The sequence below is a fragment of the Perca fluviatilis genome, chromosome 13, assembly GCF_010015445.1.
Source record: "Perca fluviatilis chromosome 13, GENO_Pfluv_1.0, whole genome shotgun sequence".
Taxonomy (NCBI): Eukaryota; Metazoa; Chordata; class Actinopteri; order Perciformes; family Percidae; genus Perca; species Perca fluviatilis.
The window spans coordinates 34,232,638-34,245,981 of NC_053124.1; the positions used below are offsets into that span (position 1 = coordinate 34,232,638).

The 13,344-nt window shown below is 39.5% G+C and overlaps 1 protein-coding gene across 1 annotated transcript in view; it reads right to left on the reverse strand.

Annotated features, from left to right (window-relative positions):
* The window catches only part of LOC120570952 (semaphorin-6D-like), a 132,620-nt gene that overhangs the window by 23,498 nt on the left and 95,778 nt on the right, over positions 1-13,344 (reverse strand). The window lies entirely within an intron of this gene.

Sequence of the window (13,344 nt, forward strand, 5' to 3'; positions counted from 1 at the left end):
ATACAGCTATTAATGTTAGACAAAAAGTCCCGCTTAACTTCAAATATGACTCACATTGCAGAAAATAAACATATCTGTGCAAATCTGCATTAACAACTCTCAGAAACAGGAACTGTTGTTGGACCGGACACTTGTTTTTGTTCTGTCTGTTAGAGGAAGTGAAGTATAGGTGTGAATTTTAATGTTTGAGTGAAACAAACAAAACACATGATAGATCATATTCTTTACTGACACACAACCAGGGTCTGTGATAATTACCTGAAGTTCAGCTGGATGGAATAAAGAATAAGCTCTGCTACATGCACAGCTAGTAACACACAGAGAGCAGATCATAGATGCAAAACAGAGTAGAGGAGCACAGAAAAAAGATGAAGAGATGAGTGACCAATGTTGCAAGTCTTCCATGTGTAATAGTTTATGCATGTATGTGTTAATGGCTATTAGCTGAAGTGTTGTTGTTGTAACTGAAACTAAAGCTATTTCTCTTGTGGATGTTTTTGTCAGTTACAGCTTCAGGTGCATTACCACCACCATCTCGACTGGAGTACCGTGCCGTGTCTATACACCCTCCCCTGCCGGTATAGGCGAACGATGCCACTCCTCACTCCTTAACTATAAGCTTTATCAAAGAGGAGAGTTTTAAGTTTACTCTGAAATTTGGAGAGAGTTTCCACACACCCCCACACACCCCCCTCCACCTTGCCCCCCCCCCCCTCTCTCCTCCTCAATAGCCACAGACACAGAAATGGCACATCCTAAGGAAAGGTCATTGCGGGACTGGCTCTAGTGGCTGTAATTCTGCACCAAGGGTGAATTTCGGGAAAGAGACTTCAGATACAGTATTATGGGACCACTACAGACTATATAAAAGAGACTTCAGATACAGTATTAGGGCACCACTAAGGTCTATATAAAAGAGACTTCAGATACAGTATTAGGGGACCACTAAGGTCTATATAAAAGAGTCTTCAGATACAGTATTTGGGGACCACTAAAGCCTATATAAAAGCATCCAAAAAGCAACATGTCATAGGACCTTTAATTACGTCTTTGATTACGTCTCATCGTCACACAGCAGGGTAAGGACTGAGAGCAATTCTAAAAGTAAAAAGCTACAGGGAAAGCTAACAACTGGGCCCCAAACTCTGATTGTGGGTGACTCTGCTGTGAAAGATATAAAAAGCAGTAAAAACACCAAAATACTCTGTTTTCCCAAAGACATGGTGTCTGACTTGGCCCAAAGAATCCAGGATATCATAGCAGCACACCCAACTGTGAAGAACATTATACTGCATATAGGGTCAAATGATGTTGTAAAGCAAGAGTCTGAAGTGCTGAATCGTGACTTTATGAATCTGCTGAACGCAGTCAGCTCCCTAAATGCAAAGGTGTTTATCAGTGGCCCTATACCGCCAGTCAGAGGAGGAGCTGAGAGATTCGGCAGACTGTTGGCACTGAACAGATGGCTTTCAACTGCATGTACCAACAACCATTCTCTGCAGTTCATTGACAATTTTAACATTTTCTGCAGACATCTTTTTAAAGCAGATGGACTATTCCTTAACAAGTCAGGAGTAAAGCTGTTCACCTCTAGCCTACTTTACTTTCATGCCACACATCTGCTCCCTTGGCCAAGGACACGGGACAAGATGAACCAAAACAAGAGAGACACAACAAAGTGCGGCAGTGAGCCACCACAGCCCCCACCTGAGCAAAGATTTAACCATGGGAGACCAAAGAGCGGAGATGAGAAATCTCAACACCCCTTCTCACCCGTCCAACACTCCTCAAACCCCTTGGACAACCACGACAGCTTTGAGGACCTCTTTAAGGATACCGTCGCTCTCCCCTCTTCCCCCATCCCCATGTTGGAGTTCACTGACCAGATGAAGCAGCTGGTGAATGCTGGAACCAAGTATGCCCCCTTCCTTCTCCCATCGTAAACGCCAGGCACCTCTGCCCCCTCAAGGACGGCAGCTAACCCTTCTCCCCAAACTGATAAGGATGCTTGTGTGCAAAATGCAGCAAGCGTTAACTGATATGGGCCGGGTCCAGGCTGCATGCCTAGTGGCACTCATGACTCTTTCCAAGACAAGCCTGGGCCCTGCGTATAGGGTTCTTCCACAATTTATGTTGTGATAGGTAATAGAAAAGAATGGCGAATAAGCACGTAACTGCAAACTTTGCAAATTTAACATCCATTCCTCGTCAGCCACAGTCTGTCCCAAAAAATAAAAACGCACTAACACTAGCCCTACTAAACGTTAGGTCTTTGGCGGGTAAATCATTTTTAATCAATGATTTTATTATCAAGCACAATCTTGATTTTATGTTTTTAACTGAAACCTGGTTGGACCATAATAACAGTGCTGCTGTTCACATTGAGTCAGCCCCTTAACTTTAGTTTTATGAGTGAGAATAGAGTGAATAAGAAAGGAGGTGGAGTCGCCATTTTGTTTAATGACTCATTTCAATGTACCGCAATTATCTTTACGGAAATTTTGCTTCTTTTGAATATGTGGCTCTTCAGCTAAGATCCTCCCCTCAAGCTCTACTTCTAAATATCTACAGGCCACCTAAATACTGTGCATCCTTCTTTGACCAATTTTACTGAACTGCTGTCTATAATTTGTATTAACTTTGACCGTGTAATTATTGCTGGTGATTTTAACATTCATGTTGACAACCCCCAGGACAGAGGGACCAAAGAACTGTGTTGTGTTTTTGAGAGCTATGGACTGACTCAGCATGTGACACAGCCCACGCACAATAAGGGGCACACTCTGGACTTGATTATCACAAAGGGTCTGAACATTCCCAAGGTTGTGGTGACTGATGTTGCTCTCTCTGATCATTCCTGTGTTTTCTTTAACGGCACTATCTCTGTGCCAAAAAGTGTTCAAACAAAGTTAATCAGAAAACGGTATATCACTGAAAACACCAGTGAAAAATTCATTCAGCTTTTCTCCTCTACACCCGCCCTTACTGGGGCCTCAGTCACTGAGCTTGTAGATAATTTCAACTGTAAAATTACGAATGTTATTCATGCTATTGCTCCCACTAAGATCAAAGCTGTCTCTGGTAAGAAAAGATCTCCATGGAGAAATTTTATAGTTGTGAGAACAGAAAAAAGAGAGTGTCGAAAAGCTGAACGCAGTTGGCGAAAATCTGATCTCCGGGTCCATTATAACACTTATAAAGAGAGACTTCGCATTTATAATCTGGAACTAAGAAATGCAAGGCGGTCCTTCTTCTCTGACATTATTGCCAGAAACAATAATAATTCACGTGCTTTGTTTGCTACTGTTGATAGATTAACTAACCCTCCAGTACCAGTAGCATCGGAACTGTTGTCTACCAAGGCTTGCAATGACTTTGCCTCCTTCTTCACAGACAAAATTCAGAAAATTAGACAAACAGTAAGTGCTTCCATATCAAGTACAGGATATGTGTTGTCACAGTGTGCATGCAAAACAAATTCCAACATGACACAATTTCATACAATCAACCTTAAAAACCTGGAGGACATTATACAACATCTGAAAACCTCCTCCTGTTGCCTTGATATTCTACCAACGGGTGTTTTCAAAAATGTTTTGAATTGTTTGGCTTCAGATCTTCTACAGATTGTAAACACATCTCTGCTCTCAGGTATCTTCCCACAGGCCCTGAAAACTGCAGTCATCAAGCCACTCCTAAAAAAGAACAATCTAGACACGACACTAATGAGCAACTATAGGCCAATATCAAACCTTCCATTTTTAAGTAAAATCATAGAAAAAGTGGTTTGTCAACAACTCAACCTTTTCTTATCGTTAAACAACAGTTTTGATGCCTTCCAGTCAGGTTTTCGACCACACCACAGCACTGAGACGGCTCTTGTTACAGTCTTTAATGACATCCACTTAAACACAGATAGTGGCAAAATTTCAGTCTTAGTATTACTTGATCTCAGTGCTGCATTTGATACGGTAGACCATGACATATTGCTTGACCGATTGGAAAACTGGGTTGGTCTTTCTGGCTCAGTACTAAAGTGGTTTGAATCCTATTTAAAGAATAGGGACTACTTTGTGTCTGTAGGTAATTATACATCTGAGCATACAAATATGACGTGCGGAGTTCCCCAAGGCTCAGTTCTGGGGCCTCTTCTGTTCAACATCTACATGCTTCCACTGGCTCAGATTATGGAAAACAACAAAATAAGTTACCATAGTTGCGCGGATGACACCCAAATTTACATAACCTTATCACCAGGGAACTATAGCCCAATACAACAATTAAATATGTGCATTGAACAGATTAATGACTGGATGTGCCAGAACTTTCTTAAATTAAATGAAGAAAAACGGAGGTGGTTGTTTTTGGAGCAAAAGAGGAACGATTGAAAGTCAGCTCAGCTTCAAACGACAATGTTAAAAACAACAGACAAAGCCAGAAATCTTGGTGTAGTCATGGACTCAGACCTGAATTTTAAAAAGCCACATTAACATAATTAAAAAATCAGCCTATTATCACCTTTAAAAATATATCAAGGGTTAAAGGACTTATGTCTCAGCAGGATCTGGAAAAACTTGTCCATGCTTTTATCTTCAGTAGACTTGACTACTGTAACGGAGTCTTTACAGGTCTTCCCAAAAACTCAATCAGACAGTTGCAGCTGATTTGAGTGCAACGCGCTGCTCGAGTCCTCACTAAGACCAAGAAAGTGGATCACATCACTCCAGTACTGAAGTCTCTACACTGGCTTCCAGTGCCTCAAAGAATTGATTTCAAAATACTTTTACTGGTTTATAAATCACTAAACGGTTTAGGGCCAAAATACATTTCTGATCTGCTACTACGATTATGACCCACCCAGACCTCTCACGTCGTCTGGGACAGGTCTACTTGTTGTACCCAGAGTCAGAACTAAACAGGGGGAAGCAGCGTTCAGTTTTTATGCTCCACATATCTGGAACAAACTCCCAGAAACCTGCAGGTCCGCTGCAACTCTCAGTTCTTTTAAATCTAAGCTAAAGACTAACTTTTTGATGTTGCTTTTCTTTAAATAATCTATTAACTTTAATTTCTTATACTGCACTGTAACTTTTATTCTTATACTGCACTATCAATTTTATTCTTGTCTTTTAATGTTTTAATTTGTTTATTAATGTTTTTAAATTGTTTTAAATTGTTTTTAATCTCTTTAATGTTTTATGTAAAGCACTTTGAATTGCCCTGTTGCGGAAATGTGCAATACAAATAAAGCTGCCTTGCTTCGCTTTTGCCTTAAGGCTCTGGTTCCCATTCTATTTTTAGAGACCATAGTGCGGTTAACATTACACTCCCTCATAGACAGGCGGGGAACCACAGTGTTTTCTATGCCCTGGTGACAGACTGACAGGCTGGAGGTTGTAGGACAAGGCAACTTTATTTCTATAGCACATTTCAGCAACAAGACAATTCAAAACGATTAACATAAAACAGTAAAGAGTAATTAAAAACTTTCATGAAGGAGATAGAAAATAAAAAGTTACAGTGCAGTATAAGATATAAATAATAATTTGATTAAATAGGTTGTAGGGACGGGATTGGGTTGAGAGGGTTTTATTTTGTGTGAAGTGTAAAATGTTCTGAGTAAAAAGGATGAAAATGTGTGGAATTATTTTACAACTGAAATTATTTTTTGTTATTACAAAGGCGAAGTACAGGAAAAAGCAACCTTTGCCCCAGACACTGAATTCCAGGTACTGTTTAAAATATGAACGGTAGCCAGCCCTAGTTACAGGACATGAACTCTGGTCACGTGATATAACATGAACCTTAATGCATGTTCCCATCTCCTGGTGAAGCTTCTCTCTGGCAGCTGGAAATTAGCAGCTGACTGCAGGTTTATCAAAGGAAACACAGGAACAACTTCTAACTGATTACAAATGATGTAATCAATTACATAAATCAAGGTAAAGGCAACCTGCTAATCCATGTTTTTATTAGCTTTTAATATAATAATCCTGTAGGACTACAGAGTAAGTACACATGACTTCTAACCAGATTGTGCACTATGAAGGGCAGAGGAACAATATCTCTGTAATCCAGGTTATTTAGCAACACAGAATAAACAGCTGAGCAAATGTTAAAGAATTGGTCTGATTTGACAAAGCTGATCTCAACACTACACACTCCGCTGTCATCAAAGAGTTCAGAAAATCTTTTTCTCACAGATCCCGTTATTATAATCATATCTACTTTGTGTCCATTTTCCTTGTTGATCGCAGCATGAAGCAGCGTACAGGTGATCATCATTGCGAGTCAGTCCTGCTGCCCAGAACCTGTCAGACAAATAAAATGTTCTTTTATCAAACAGCTGAAACACCTGATTGTTATTAATTTGAAGTAAACGGTTGCATTTCACTTTAAATATTTATATCATCTGCAATTAATATCATTATTTTAATAACTTGTTTAAGATTCAGTTTTGTAAATCAATGTTTTCTTTGACTGATAATAAAAGAATGAAACCTTGGTCAGTTCTCCCATATCTCTGTTTTCAGTCATTTAAGGGTTTTATTTACAGAAATCATCCCCAAAAAATGTGTTTATTAATATCTAACACCAAGATGGCATCCTTTCGTTGTTTTCTGCCCCTACTGTCTCTTTTCATGAGATCAGCAGCCTGTCCCATAACTTTACATTGTGATTGAGTCACAAACTACAGAAGCTTTTAATCTCTGACATATTTTTAAAAGTTTTAAATCTTCATGGTTTGGGGCGGGGTTTTTTTTTTTGACTTTTTGTTGCAGAACCTCAGTTGATACAAAACGGTTTCAAAGCTGACTTTGCAATCTATCTTCCAGTTTACATTACGACTAATGCTATATTATTTATTTACTACTAATTTATCATTATAATACATTACTACTCTACTAATACTACTACTACTTAATAACTGGTAATACTATTACACATACTATGACACTACACATAATATTACTACTATTGTCTCCTATCTCTTTTCCCCCTCTCCTCTCTCTCTCTCTCTCTCTCTCTCTGTCACCCCTCTCTGGTATGTCTCTCTGTCTCTATTTATTTCTCCCTCTTTCTCTCTCTCTCTGTCCCTCTCTCTCTCTCTCTCACTCTCTTTTCTCTCTCTCTCTCTCTCTCTCTCTCTCTCCTTTCTCCATCTTTCCTTTCTCTTTCTCTCTCTCTCCCCCTCTCTCCCCCCTCCCCCCCCCCCCCTCTCTCCCCCTCTCTCTCTCTCTCTCTCTCTCTCTCTCTCTCTCTCTCTCCCCCCCTCTCCCCCACCCCCCCTCTCTCCCTCTCTCTGTCTCCTCTCTCATCTCTCTCTCTTTGCTTCTCTCTCTGTCTCTCTCTATTTTTCTCTCTCTCATTCCTCTCTCTGCTCTTCGTTGATCTCTCTCCTCCCCCTCTCTCTCTCTCTCTCTCTCTCTCTCTCTCTCTCACTCTCTCTCTCCCCTCTTTCTTCCCCCCCCTTCCTTCTCTCTCTCTCTCTCTCCTCTCCTCTCTCTCTTTGCTCTTCTCTTTTTTTTTTTTTTCCTTTCTCTTCTTCCTATTCCTCTCTCTCTCTTTTCTTTTCTTTTTTTTCTTTTTTTCTCTCTCTTCTCTCTTTTGAAACAACCAATTAATCCTGATTGTGAACCATAATTATTTTTGGGTAAATTTTTTTTTTTATTTTTTTTTGACAAACAGTGACCAGAAACCAAAACCTTTAAAATGTCTCACGTTTTGGTCAGTGGTGATCCGTCCACACCATTTCCATTCTGAGTATGAGTATGTCCCTATATTCGCGTAGAACCACCAGGACTCTCCATCCTTATTCAGCTCAGAGACAAACTTCTAGTAGTTGACGAGAAAACAATAATTTCTCTCTTCACAGTTCAGCATTTCTGCTGTAGTAAAGTCATCTGGTGACTTCATCAGCCACTACAAACACAAGAGGGATCCCTCAGTACACTACACACTGAGGACTGGACCCAACAGCATGACAGTAAACCCCGCACATTAGTAATGGAGGAAAGTGAAGAAAGACATGTATACTCAGCAGAGAAACAGATAAAGCATGAGAAACTACACGTTTAAAGCTCATAAGACAGTTAACATTTAATTTCATCAGAATGCATCTTTAAAAGGAATATAAACATCGTTAGGGGCATTTTCGAAAGATTTCGAATTGACATTATGTATATTTAAATATTTTGATTAAATGTCCTTTTTCTCTAAAATCACTCACTCAGAAACAAACACACTCACCTGTTCCTCTTCGTTGTTTATGACGACCAGATCTGCTCCTATCTCGCTGACAGTCAGCTCTGCTTCTATCCCAAGTATTCTTCTCTTTAGATTTGAAGTAACAACTGCGTCCAAATGTCGTCCATCCATCAGGACAGCACTTCTCTTAATGTCAACAAATTTTACAGACAGATTTCACATCATTCAGTGTCAAAGTGAAAAGACTTGGAGTTTTAACTATTTAGTTAAAGATCTTTCTTTCCTCTGTTACGTTTACCTTTCAGGATGTTTACTCTGTAAATAATTGAATTTTTATTCAGGGTTTTATATATCTCGTTTGAAGTCTCTTACAGAAATATTCACATCATAAGCAAAACAGTTCAACAGCATGAAACAGTAATAATCAACGGTAACAACACAATCAAGTTCTATGATGTAAATGTGTATAATACAGGAGTTTACTGGATTAAACTTTTCTCATCTTTAATTCTGTTCTTCAGCTGCTTTACTTCATCATGTAACTGACTCTGATTTACACTCATGGTTTTGTTACTTCTCTGTAACTGACTGTAGTTGTCAGAGATGTCTTGTGATAAACAGCAATATATACAAGTAAGACATCATGAGATTATTTATGCTTAATATGCAGTGTGAAGTTGGATCATGTGTGTTATGGTGATTTGAAACCTTTCTTACCTGAAACTTCCCCTGGAGCTGACTGTAGTTGTTGCTCAGTTGGTCGTATCTGGTCTCCGCAAAAGTGACTGAAATATAAGATAAGGTGAGCCTTTATTAAAAATAATGTAAAATAAGAATTTGAAACTTTGAAAGAGCAAATCAACTAAATAAATATCTGGTGAAAACCACAACAAAATAAGAAACAGAACAACAAGAGAATTAAGTTATAAATCCTGTGTATAATGAAATGTTACACTATTACATTATTTCAAACTAGAATGTAGTTATTTGGTGTGTCTGTCCTTTAACCTGTAGTGTATATGTTGAGATGTAGTAAATGAGGGATCACTGACTTCTTGTAACTGAAGCATCAGGTGTGAACAAGAACCACAACCTCTGCTTTAGCTCTTGTCTCATGGCATGAAGATTTGACGTTATGAGGTTTTTAACAATAATATCGTTCGTTCCCCAGCCTGCCTATGGTCCCCAGTGGCTAGAAATGGTGATAGGTGTAAACCGAGCTCTTGGTATCCTGCTGTGCCTTTGAGAAAATGAAAGCTCAGATGGACCGATCTGAAGTTTTTCTCTTATGAGGTCATAAGGAGTAAGGTTACCTCCTTTCTTTCTCTGCTTTGCCCACCCAGAGAATTTTTGGGCCCACCCATGAAGGAGAGAGACATCATGGCTTTCCCTCTCTCCTCCTCAATAGCTACAGACACAAAAAATGGCACATCCTAAGGAAAGCTCATTGTGGGACTGGCTCTAGTGTCTGTTATTCTGCACCAAGGCTGAATTTGGGAAGCGGAAAAGACACTTCAGATACAGTATTAGGGGGACCACTCATAAGGCCTATATAAAAGCATCCAAAGAGCACCATGTCATGGGACCTTTAAGACCCCTCCTTCTGTAAAAGCCCAGTCTGCTCCGATTGGCTTTTTAAAAAATTATGGGCAGCTATGCAGAAGGTAGTTTTTAGCCGCGTGGGTAGAGATACTCAGTCGGGGGCGGTATATTCTAATGAGCCTGACTGTGACAGAGGAAGGGAAGTCCAATGTGAATAGCTTGTTGAATCCACGCGTTTCCTCATTTGGCAGCCGTAGAAAAAAACTAACAGAGTTGTCTTATTTCACAGTTGTTTGGATGGTAGACACCTCAGATACCCAAATGTATATAAGAACTGGAAAAATATGTTTTTTATGACATGTAAGATAAGAGATAAGATAAGGGACTGTTTGTTATTTATAAAATATAAAGGCCCACCTGAGGAGTTTTGGGACCTTTAGTAAAAATAGACTTGACCCTCCTTCGCCAGTGAAAAAATTTCTATGACCCTCCAAAAATGATCGAAAAGAGGCATGACCCTCCCCATCAATTTATGGATGCCTTCTGTACTGGTTAGCACATGGTAAAGAACGCTGCAGTTGCCACTTATTTTTTACAGCCACGACGTCTGTTGAGATGCCTCTCCAAACGCAGAAACGAAGGCAAATCACATAAAACGTTAAGAAAAAGATCTGTATTTTTCCGGCGTAATCTAATGACACAAAAAAAAGTAATCCACAGCGCATCAGTAGATCCACAAATAGAGTCACGGTGTATCCAGCAAGTCCTATACTATGAGCGTCACACATTCACCAGACAGATCCAAACAGGTGAACAAGGCCTCTCCCACTTCACTGTTGAAAACAATGTGGAATAAAAACGTATACAAGTCCAAATCTACACAAAGTTAACAATCAATTAGTAAGCTGACATCAAATGTATATACATGGCATTTAGAAAACATTTATTGTAACGTTGGTAGGCAAGATTTGCAGACATAGTGCAACAGTAATTTTCGTTTTTACATCCTGCCGCTCCCATCAGCCAGGTAGCACGATCTGATATCACCAAGTAATTTAACAGTCCAGGATCAATGACAAAGTTGGTTGCCCTGGATTAACATTATAACCAACCAATCAGTGGCACGTTTTGATTGTGATGTCATTAATAGTGCGACGTGATGGTAAAAAAAAACGATCTGCCAGTTTCATCTTAACGGCTACGTCCGCAGAGCTGCCGATGCTTTACTATCGTGCTTAACAGGTAAGATTTAGCCTACTTCCAAGAAATTGAACGTCTTCAAAAACATAGAGTTGATGTGAAGAAGGCTATAACAAGTTAGTAAGATAACTAGGTAGCATGACCAGCTAGTGTGCTACAGTAATTCAAATGGAAAGGGTTGAGCTACCAAGTGTGATATTGATAGAAATAAAAATATCACTATCAGCTATATCTCTTAACAAGATGGAATGTGGGTCATTAGGCTAACACTGTAATCATATGGAAAACAGGCTAGCTAGCATGACCAGCTAGTGTGCTAGCAGACTTGTGGTGGTATGAACTAGCTCCAAAGGTAGCTCACTACTAAAATGTTCATGCTAAGCCTGTGTGAGTCCATAGAACATTTTTTGCATAACTAACATTACAGACAAAAACACCTTAGCATTGTAGTTTTAATCAAAGTTGATAGCATTTGAAACTTATATGTGCAATGCTACAATTAGCTGCAAGTGATTGGGTGTTGATCCTGGACCACTACAGCATCACATACATCCTGGACTGTTGTTTATTGTTTGTCCTTGGACAATCACAGCATTACAGCCATTACAGGTAATTATCTGTTATTAAATCATAACTCTGACATTATGGCAATCTCTTAGCACTGTTGGTTCAAGTCACCTAAGGCTAATCCATACCTGTCAAAAGTTTTGGATTTGAGAATAGGAAATTTTTCCGGCGCCCACCATAGCAGTCCACCACCTAACCTTCAAGTCCAGTAATACCCTTACATTTTAAGACAGGTGTAAGAAGGTAAAATCACCACTCTGATGCAGAATTCTGAAAAACATTTTACAATTTATAACATTGCTTGTCTTTACATTTTTATTTTCATCCACACATTCTTTTCATTTCATATTGCTTTTCTTTTTTCCAGTTTTCTTTTTCATTTCATCCATAACTTTTCTTTACTCTTTAGTGAGTTATTGTATAAATTTGTTGCAGACTTTTGCATTCTTTAAGATTGTTTTGGAAGGAGTGTATTTGTGGGCGACGGCAGAGTGGTTTACAGAGTGGTTTTCCATGAGAGTAGGCATAAAACAGTTCTGTTGTCTAACGTCCTCCTCTGTAACAAACTCTTGGCGTACCATGCTAAACACCCTTTCTCAACTTTGCATTGCTATATGGGGAATGCATAGTAAAGCCTTCATAAGTTTGGCGAGCACCGTCCTCAATAAGTAGCGTCACATCCGCTCTGGTCGAAGGCGTCCATCATCGCTTAACTATTCGAACACACTACACCCTCGCTTAGCGACAACTGCACACCTTACAGTACCTGTAGTAGGCTACTGCATTGTGGCGAAGTTATCGCGGCTAGTGACAGAGCTCAGATTGGGAATGTGTTTTGGTATTGTATTATTTTTAATAAGGCCTAGGTTAAATATAACGGAGATTTAACGGAAAATACTATCACGGGAGGATGCGGCGGGAAAGAAGGGATGTGGGACTCGTTTCCGGCCAAAATGGGATACTTGACAGGTATGCTAATCTATCAGGGCAATTGGCTTACATTTTATTTTTTTGTTTCAAATAACCCAGTTAGGTTAACTTTAGCTGCTGAGTTATTTATTAACTACTATAATGGGGGAGTAATTGTGAGGTAAGTCTGTGGAGGTCATGTGTGCTCTTTTCTTTCAGAAATGGAGGACATTATTTAAAAAGCCGGTCATCAATGAAGAAAAAAGAAAATGTGGATCCAAGAAAGCCAAACTTAAAAGTTTTGTGATGCCACGCCAGCAGAAAGATGTTCAACAGTATTCTTATGGAAACCCGGACTCTTTTTTTAACCTGCTGCTGCTGTGTTTACCTTGATCTCAATTGCTGTCTTCCAGGAAAACCACCCTTTTGAGTGCATGACAATAAAGTACTTGAACTTGATTAGACAGTCTTCTTGTGTGTATTCATTTGCCCACATCACAATCAAAATGTGCCACTGATTGGTTGGCGTTATAATGTTAACCAGGGCAACCTAATTTTGTCATTGATCATGGACCCGTTAATTACTTGGTGATAACAGATCGTGCCACAGCCAGATGGGCTAATCTTTTTTTTACTAAGGCAGCATATAAAAATCAGATGTATTACCTACCACATTAGTTGTTTTTGTGTTATTTTAAAAATATTTATAAATATCTGGTCATGCCAGACATAATTATTCCACTAATGTTTTAAAACAATGTCAATTACCTGTTTCAGCCACCACAGGGGAGCAGTGCTCCCACTGCCTCCCAGTAACGGTGCTGGTCACACCCCATCTAGAACTGAGGGGCGAGACTGAAGCTACAAGTACAGGCCACAAAAGTTTGGACACACCTTCTCATTCAAATGGTTCCTTTA